We start from the raw sequence: 10,081 nt of genomic DNA on the forward strand, positions 1-10,081 counted from the left end.
GTTAGCTGGGGGTCTATGTTTGCTTTTTTGCAAGTGGCTAGCCAGTTGTGCCAACACCACTTGTTGAAGAGGCTTTCCCTGCTCCATTTAGGTTTTCTTGCCTCTTTATCAAATATTAGGTGATTGTATGTCTGGGGAACATTCTCTGAGTACTCAAGCCTATTCCACTGATCTGAGGGTCTGTCTATATTCCAGTACTATGCTGGTTCCCCCCCCCCTCAGGGGAGAGCGCAAATGCTCCAGTACCACAAATTATGCAGTCGTGTTTCTCACATTTGGGGAAATCACAGGGGTCAGCACATCCGGAGTGCAATGAATAAGCCTCGCCCTGGGGAAACCACCTTTGTGATCATGGTATCTCCCCTGTCAGCTAAGTCTAATACCATGCTGTTTTGATAACTATTGCTTTGTAATACAGTTAAACTTGGGGAAAGTAATGCCTCCCATTTTCCTTTTCCCAAAGAGGCTTTAGCTATTCGAGGATGTTTACTGTTCCAATTAAATTTCAGAAGTGTTTGATCCATTTCTTTGAAGAATGTCATGGGTATCTTCAGAGGGGTCACATTAAATCTGTATAATGCTTTGAGGAATATTGCCATTTTAATGATGTTAATCCTGCCAATCCATGAGCAGGCTATGTTTTTCCATTTTCTAGTGTTCTCTCCTATATCTTGAAACAGGGTTTTATAGTTTTATTTGTATAGGTCCTTCACATCTTTGGTCAAGATGACTTCAAAATATTTGAGGTTGTGTGGCACTAATGTGAATGGGGTTGTTTTCTTAATGTCATTTCTTCCCTATCGTTATTAGTGTATAAAAGGCCATTGATTTCTCTGTGGTAATTTTGTAGCCAGTCACATTTCTATATGAATCTATTGTTCTAGAAGCTTTTTGGTAGTCTTTGGGGTTTTCTAAGTAGAGTATCATATCATCTGCAAATAGTGAGAGCTTGACTTCTTCCTTTCCTATCTGGATTTCCTTGATATCTTTTTCTTGCCTAATGGCTATAGCAAGTACTTCCAGTACGATGTTGAATAGGAGTGGTGAGAGAGGACAGCCATGTCTTGAACCAGAATTTAGAGGAAAGGCTTTTAGTTTTTCTCCATTGAGGATTATATTTCCCATTGGCTTGTGGTAGATGGCCTTAACTGTATTGAAAAAGATTTCTTTCACTCCCACTCTCTGGAGAGTTTTTTTTTTTATGAAGAATGGGTTTTGAATCTTATCAATGCTTTCTTTGAGTCTATTGATATCACCATGTGATTTTTATTTTTCTTGTTGATGTTGTGTATTATGTTGACAGATATACGGGTTTTAAACCATCCTTGCATTTCTGGGATGAAACCTACTTGATCGTAGTGAATGATCTGGCATTAGATCCTGTTTGTCAGCATTTTGTTGAGGATCTTTGCATCTGTGTTCATCAGGGATATTGTTCTCTACTTTTCTTTTTTGGCAGCATCTCTGTCAGTTTTTAGTAGCAAAGTGATATTGGCTTCTTAAAAGCTGTTTGGAAGTGTTCTCGTTTTTTCAATTTCATGAAAGAGCCTGGCCAGAATTGGTAGTAGTTCCTCTTTAAAGATTTGAAAGAATTTATTAGTATATCCATCTGGGCCTTGGCTTTTCTTTTTTGGCAGACATTTGATTTGTATTTTAATTTCCTCAATAGTGATGGGTGTGATTATATATGCTACATCCTCCTTACTCAGCCATTGAGGGGTATAAGAGTCCAAGAATTTATCCATTTCTTCCAGGTTCTCATGTTAAGTGGTATATAGTTTCTCAAAGTAGTCTCTGATTACCCTTTGAATCTCTGTAATATCTGTAGTAATCTCCCCCTTTTCATTTCTTTTCTTTTCTTTCTTTTTTTTTTTTTTTGCTTTGTTTTGTTTTTGGACCACACATGGCAGTGCTCAGGGGTTACTTCTGGTTATCTGCTCAGAAATAGCTCCTGACAGGTATAAGAGACTGTATGGGGTGCCAGGGATTTGAACCAACCACCGTAAGTCCTGGGTCGACTGCTTGCAAGGCAAATGCCGCTGTGCTATCTCTCCACCCACCCCTTTTCATTTTTAATACGGGTTATCAAGTTTCTCTCTTTCTTTGTGTCTTTTGCCAATGGTCTATCAATCTTGATTATTTTTTCAAAACCAACCTCTAATTTTGTTGATCTTTCGGGTTGTTTTTTGGGTTTCCACTTTATTGATTTCTGCTCTAAGCTTTGTGATTTCTTTCTGTCTCCCTATTTTTGGTTCCTTTTGTTGATCATTTTATAGTTTTATAAGCTGCATCATTAAGCTGCTCAGTTATGCCCCTTCTTCCTTCCTGATGTTTGCTTGCAAACTATAAAATTTCCTCTCAGTAACATTTTGCTGTGACCCATAGATTCTGATAGTTTGTGTCTTCATTGTCATTTGTTTCCAGAAAAGTTTTGATTTCCTCTTTGATTTCATCTCAGACCCACTGGTTTTTCAGTAGCAGGCTATTTAATTTCCAGTTGTTAATTTTTTCCTTCTGTTTCCCTTTGTAGTTCGCATCTAATTTCAGAGCTTTGTGGGCAGTAAAGGTAGCCTGCAAAATTTCTATCTTCTTGATTTTTTGGAGGTATGTTTTATGTGCCAGTATATGGCCTATATGGTCTATTCTGGAGAATGACCCATGTACATTGGAGAAGAATGTATATCCAGGTTTCTGGGGATGGAGTGTATATATAAATACACACACACACACACACACACACACACACACACACTAGGCCTCTTTCTTCCATTTCTTTTTTCAGGGCTAGTATATTTTTGTTGGGTTTCAGTCTGGTTGACCTATCAAGTGTTGACAGGGCCATGTTGAGGTCTCCCACAATTATTGTGTTATTATTGATGTCCTCTTTCAAATTGGTCAATAATTGTATTAGATAATCTGCTGGTCTCTCATTGGGTGCATATATGTTTAGTAGTCTGAGTTCTTCCTGTTTCACATATTCCTAATTAGTATGAAGTGTCCAACTTTGTCCCTTTCAACTTTTCTGAGTCTAAACTTGGTGTCATCAGATATTAATATGGCCACTGCAGCTTTTTTAAGGGTGTTGTTCACTTGGGTGATTTTCCTCCAGCCTTTGATTTTGAGTCTATGTTTGTTCTGAGTATTCAGGTGTGTTTCTTGTAGGCAGTAGAAGGTTGGGTTCATCTTTTTGATCCCATTTTGCCACTCTGTCTCTTTTTTTGTTGTTGTTGTTGTTTTTGGGCCACACCCAGTAACGCTCAGGGATTACTCCTGGCTATGCACTCAGAAGTTGCTCCTGGCTTGGGGGACCATATGGGACACCGGGGGATCGAACCGCGGTCCGTCCAAGGCTAGCGCAGGCAAGGCAGGCACCTTACCTTTAGCGCCACCGCCCGGCCCTGCCACTCTGTCTCTTAACTGTTGCATTTAGTCCATTGACATTGAAGGAGGCGATTGTCATATGATTTAATTTTATCTTTGTGTATAAGTTTGGTGTGTTTGTTGGTCTCTCTTGTCTGAAAGTAGACCTTCCAGTTTTTTCTTTAAGGCTGGTTTTACATTTGTGGAGTTTCTGAGCTGCTGCTTATCCGTGATGCTATGTATCCTTCCTTCAAACCTCAACATGAGTCAGGATGGGTGAAGTATTCTAGATGAAGCCTCCATTTCATTCAGTCTTGTCACAATATCCCATCACTGTCTTCTGGCCTTGAGAATTTCTTGTGACATGTCTGCTGTAAGTCTTAAGGATGCTCCTTTGAATGTAATTTCTGTTTTTGATCTTGCTGCTTTCAGTACTCTATAGCTATCTGTGGGATTTGTCTTTGTAAAAAGGAGATGTCCTTGGGTATTTTTCTTTGGGTCTCTTCTAGCTGGTACTCTTCAGGCATGCAGGATTTGATTGCATGCAGTCTTTATCTCTGGGAGTTTCTCTGTGATGATGTCTTTGACTGTTGATTCTTTCTGTGGATCCCTTTTCTGGGCCTCTGAGACTTCAATGATTCTTATGTTGTTTCTGTTAAGTTTATCAAAGACTTCTATTTTTATCTGTTCACATCCTTGAGTACTTTTTCATTGTCTGATTGCCTTAAGGTTTTTTTCCATCTCTTCTGCTGTATGGACTTGTTCTGCATTTGATCTCCCAGTTCACTGATTCCATCCTCCGCTGCTGTTACCCTGCTGGAAAGGCTGTCCACTGAGTTTTTCATTTGAGCTACCATGTTTTTCAAATTTGTTATTTTAGTTTGGAGTTTTCTGATTTTTGTATTTGTGTTCTGTTCAGATAGAGCTATGTTTTCTTTGATTTCCATGAGGATCTTCCATATTTCTTTCTTTTTTTTTTTTTTTTTTTGTTTTTTTTGGGCCACACCTGGCGGTGCTCAGGGGTTACTCCTGGCTGTCTGCTCATAAATAGCTCCTGGCAGGCATGGGGGACCATATGGGACACCGGAATTCGAACCAACCACCTTTGGTCCTGGATCGGCTGCTTGCATGGCAAACACTGCTGTGCTATCTCTCCGGGCCCTCTTCCATATTTCTATGCTAAACTCTTTATCTGAGAGGTTAATCAGATGGTTGTTATTTTTTTGGGTCATCAGAGCTATCATCTTCATTATCTGTGTATGGTGTTTGCCTGCGAGTTTTTTCCATTGTCACGCTTGTAATGTGATTTTTTCTGCGTGTTGTGGTGGGGTTCACTAATTAGAAAGAGCTTGTGGAGCAGCCATGTTCTTTTGTGGCCTCAAGGAGACAGTTTTTTTATCTTGTTGTTTTCTATATTCTGCCTCTATCTCTGGATTTATCATTTTGAGTACAAGTGTCTTGAATTTTCCTGGTTGAATTAATTTTTGCTGGGATCTGTGTGTCCCTTGGATCTGAATGTCAATTTTCCTTGAAATTGGGAAGTTCTTATCTACAATGTCTTTAAATATTGTTTCTTCATCAAATTTTCCTTCTTGTTCTTTAGGAATTCTGTTCTAATATATTGTTCCTCATGAACTCATCCTGTTAGTGGAGCCTGTGGCTCCAAAACGAGGGTCTGGAAGCAAACTGGAGCAGGAAAGAGCAGTGAAGCAGTGAAGAGATACAAGAATGGGTTTATGAAATCCAGTGCTCAAGCAAGGAATTCAACCACCCAAGCTTTCTGCTCCTATAATGGAATGCAGCTCAGTGGAAGAAGACCAAAGAATGAACCTCTGCCTTCCTCAGATCCCTGTTTTTTATTAACAAGAATCAGATCCCACCCTACAGTGGGAGAAAAATACCATGTAGGGAATAATCCAACATGTCATCACCAGATCACACTCTATGGTGGAGTACAAATATTGATTAGGGTTGGATCAGTAGCCCAACAGTATATTTCATATCTTTTTAGCAGAATGTGATTTGAGCTTTGTTTACTAGGTGGAACAGATGCTTTGATTATCACAATAAAATGTGTTTATTTTCTTAGACCAGCTAGTTGATAACATGACCAGTTCCATATCATTTGCATATTGCAAACAAGTTTCACATGGTAATAATTTTACAATTAAGAACATTAAGCAGTCTCCATTTCAGTGGCTTTTTAAAAATTCCTGTGGTAATTATTTCTTCAGAGCTCAGACCCATCATATGAGGGTCAGGCCTCTAACAACAATTTAAGAATAGATCCCCTATTGTCTGTATTTATGTGGGCATGAGTTTATAAACAGTAGACTCCTTTTTGAGTACCAAACCTAAATTGTAAATTGTAAACATGCCTAAAGTGTATATAGCCCCTTCTATATACTATTCCTCCACCTCCCCCCTTTAGAAATATTTCTATCCTTTCACCCCCCCATCATGATCCTATATCTCTATTTATTTAACTCTTTTTACCCTCAGTTCTTAACAATTCATTAGGTACTGAGACCCCTAATCAGCCATCACCCAGCTCCCAAAGTGAAAGGATAGCCTCTCAGCCCCACATCTCGTGCACCGGCAAGAAACTACAACCAGCATTCCTGTTGACTCATGCTATGTGGCCCTTTTCTCACCCCACCAATGTGGACTGTTGCATGATACCAGATTCAGCCCCAAAAGGACCCTCAGCACAAGGACTCTACCTGATCCCTTTCTCCTGCAAATCATTTATCAAACTCAACAAGACCAGGGTGTGTGATGAAAATGTGCCCTGGATTTCACCACACACACACACACACACACAAGAATATCTCAAAAGACAACTGTGAAGCCTATATTTCCTTTATATGTTTAATAATCCATCTGAGTCTGTTAATTCCCAAATGTAAGGTAGCCTCTCATATCACTTTATTTTCTTCAATTACTTTCTTTAAATTTATTTTATATATTTCTTCTATTTTATATAAGTTTTGCCTGGGATAAAAGCTCAGATCAAAACCAGGGTACAGAGATTGTTTAGCCTGACATTCATACCCTGAAATGCACCAGCAATATAACATACCACTATTCCTTTTTGCAAAGGCATACTGAAAGGGGGAAATTTTATGTACAGAAACAAGTTCTTTATTTACTAGGGAGAAGAACCCTATATTTTTAATACAGGGCACCTCCCACCCTGAACATGTGTCATGTCATGTGGACCCAACTTAGAATCATGAGATCATACAGCAACTGTCCAAACCCGAGTCCTAGATCTCAGACATAGAACGGACACATTTCCCTGCAACAGAAACAGGAACCAAACTACCCCTAGAAAATTCCTAATATTGCTCTAACACTAACTTGCACCAGTTTTGATATGACATCCTGACAATGAGGAAACTGCAACAACTTGATCTAAGAGCAGGTTGTCCTATCTAATCACCTAATAGTAAGATGAAATCAGGAGACACGGCTTCCTTTGATCTGTGCAAAACAAAGATCACTAAATATAGAAGACTGACTTTGACAACCATGACTGGGCAGAACTTATCCTGGGACTAAAAAGGAAGATCCTAGCCTGGGCTTTGGCCTAGGATCTGTACAATAACCAAGATCTCTAATTCCAGAGGTCTGACTTTAACAACTGAGACAGAGCAGATCTTCTGGAAACATAATGAAAGACTATCCTAGGCTTCGTCCAGGATCTGTGCAAAAACCAAGACCACCAGTTACAGAAGACTGATTACAACAACAGTGATGGAACAGATCTGCTATAATCATAAAGAAAGACTCTATTCTAGGCTTCATCTTATGACCTGTCTAAATAAATACCAAGCTCTCTAGTGAGAGGCCTGATTCTATCATCCACAACTGAGTGGAAAGTCTCCTGGCACCACAGAAAGCCTTGGGGTGTGAAAAGGAGCATGTATGAAGCCTGTAGTTATTCCCATGAAAGTATGTTTCAAGGAAGAGGAACCCTGTATCTTTTAGGCCAAGGGAATTTTCTTTCTAATTTTCCCAATATTTACTGTGCCTATGCAAAAAAAAACAAAAACAAACATACAAATAAACAAAAAAACCTTCCACACCAGCCCTCCTTTCTTTTTTCTTTTTTTATAGCTAAATGTAAATTTTATTTATATTTTTATTAATAATATCTTTATTTAAGCACCATAGTTATAAACATGTTTGTAATTGGATTTCAGCCATAAATGCACACTTCCTTTCATCAATGCAACTTTCCTGCCACTTTTATTTCCCCATTCTCTAGCTTCCCCCACTCCCACCTGTCCTCAAGATAGGCACTGTATTTCTCTATTGTTGTCATAATAGCTGCTAGTGTAGTTATTTCTCTAACTGCACTTAACACTTTTTGTGACAAGCTTGTCATGGGCTGCTCCTTACAGCCCTCATCTCTATTGTATCTGGATGCTATTATTATATTGTCTTTTATTTTTCTTTTTTTTAATTTTTTATTTTTAATTATGAGAACAAAGATGCAAAGAAAGAGGACAAGGTAAAGTTATAGTGGAAGGACAATCACCCATAACATAATTCTCAGAAGTCCCCTTGCTGATATCTTAACTTTGAAATTTCAGTCAAAGAACATTAAGATAAATAAGACAGAATCCGTGTACAATTACTTTGTCCCTCAAGTCCCCAGATTGTAACACATTATAATATTTCTTAACAGCACACAAGGCAATCTAAAGCCATAAAACTTACGTAACTCCTTAAACATTACAGGCATAGTATTTTTTTACATTTCCATATACAGGCATATTAGCTTAAGTTAACCTCAAATTTTAAGTGGGTTCTTTTTAAGGATTAGAGTCAAAGGAGCACAGTAAAAATGGTGTTAGAGTGGCAATTGTTGTTTGCATAGGCCCAGCAAAATATGAGGGACATGGAAAGAAATAACCTTGGCCTAAATACAAAGAGAACAGACCCCTGAAGTTTCCTGGCACAAGACCAACTCTAGGATCCAGGCAAGCTAGATCGTCCAATCCAAAACATTGTCTGTAGTGCCAACACACTTTTATTTTTCACAGTTTCTGTTGTTGGTATCATGTTTCTGTATTAAAGATCCTGGAATCTGCATATCCTACATTGAAGTCAGGATGTGGAGCGTCCTCTCGTTTCACCTCACAATCAAAGAGCAATGCAGGGAGCCCTGTCCTGTAAGCAGGTCGTTGTTGTTGTTAAGTCTTCTCAGTGTTAAGGGAAGTCTCTTTTGAGCAGGTCGATGTCTGAGCAGTGTAGGGTTTTCCGTGGTAGAGGATTGCTTCCAGGTGATGTTATAAACCAGCCTGGATGTTTCGTGGATGGCTTTCCTGGTTCAGGGGTGAATGGAAAATGCCCTTTCTTCTGAGGTCTGTGCCAGGTTGTTATGTCAATGTTCAGGGTGTAAGGTCCCTTTGCACTACAAGATTTGTGTGTTCCAATCTCTATTAGATAGGATCTTATTTGTATGTATAGTATTTTCCCATTTTAATGTGCCTATGCAAAAAAGGAGCAATGCCACGTGGTGTTATTGGCGCATATGGGGGCCATAAGAACAATTCCAACGATTACCATGATATGGTGCAATCATAAGCATTAAACTGGGGGACTCTTTCACCAAAATTCCTTGTTAAACAGCTCAAAAAAGAAGATAAAAAGTGGTTAGAATCGTCACTGTATAAGACAACATTTCGTAAGAATTATAGCTGTCAGAGAAAAAACACAAAATATTCTAAAGAAATACGTGTCCATTTTATGTATCTTGAAAAAGTTTGGGGTTGTTACACACAATGCACAGCTTTGGACTGTGATTAGGATTGTACACTATTGAAGGTAAAAAGAGTAATGTAGGTTAGTGACATTTGGGAGGGGGTTAGAGAGTTAAGGAGTAAAAAAGAGCTTTGTAGGGGTGTGGGAAAGGGCAGAATACAAAATAAACATTCTGGATAAGCAAAACATAACATAAGAATAAGGAATACTCTTAATAAATGAAGTACGCGCGGGGGCGTAAGCTCCCGTGCGGTTCTGTAGTTTTTGGATGCATAGGGTGGAATTTCTCATCCCCTTCCCCCAGGACCCGATTAACCAGGCATGGCCCTGAAGACTCGCCTGGTGTGGGGGGGATCTTTTTCCCCTGGACTAAGTGGTCAGCCCAGGGGGCCTATGGCTAGCTGTCCTGCCCAGAGCCCCCAACATACCAGTCAAACACACCCAGAAATCCTGGCATGCGGAGTGTTCTGAGCTAGCTGTGCCTCTGTAGTTTTTGGAGGCATAGGGAGGAATATTTCACCTCCTCCCCCCAGGGCCCGATTAACCAGGCGTGGCCCTGAAGACCCACCTGGTGTGGGGGGATCTTGTTCCCCTGGACTAAGTGGTCAGCCCAGGGGGCCTATGGCTAGCTGTCCTGCCCAGAGCCCCCAACATACCAGTCAAACACACCCAGAAATCCTGGCATGTGGAGTGTTCTGAGCCCAGCCGTGCCTCTGTAGTTTTTTCTTTTTCTTTTTTCTCTTTAGTTCTCGTGGTTATTGTTTGGTTATTGTGTTTGCTGTTGTGGTGATTTCTAGTAGTTGCTGCTTTTGGTCTTTTGTTTGATTTTGTTTCTTCTTTGTTTTGTCTATTTTGTTTTTGTTGTAGGTTTTTTTTTATATTTTTGTTTAGTTTTGTTTTGTTATTTTTTTCTTCTTTTTTCCCCTCTTTCTTCTTTTTAAGTTGA

The 10,081-nt window shown here is 39.5% G+C and overlaps 1 pseudogene; it reads right to left on the reverse strand.

The window, feature by feature from the left end:
* Positions 1-224: 224 nt before the first annotated feature.
* LOC126012729 (uncharacterized) lies at positions 225-378 on the reverse strand (annotated as a pseudogene).
* Positions 379-10,081: the final 9,703 nt, after the last annotated feature.

This window comes from Suncus etruscus, chromosome 6 (genome assembly GCF_024139225.1).
Source record: "Suncus etruscus isolate mSunEtr1 chromosome 6, mSunEtr1.pri.cur, whole genome shotgun sequence".
Classification (NCBI taxonomy): Eukaryota; Metazoa; Chordata; class Mammalia; order Eulipotyphla; family Soricidae; genus Suncus; species Suncus etruscus.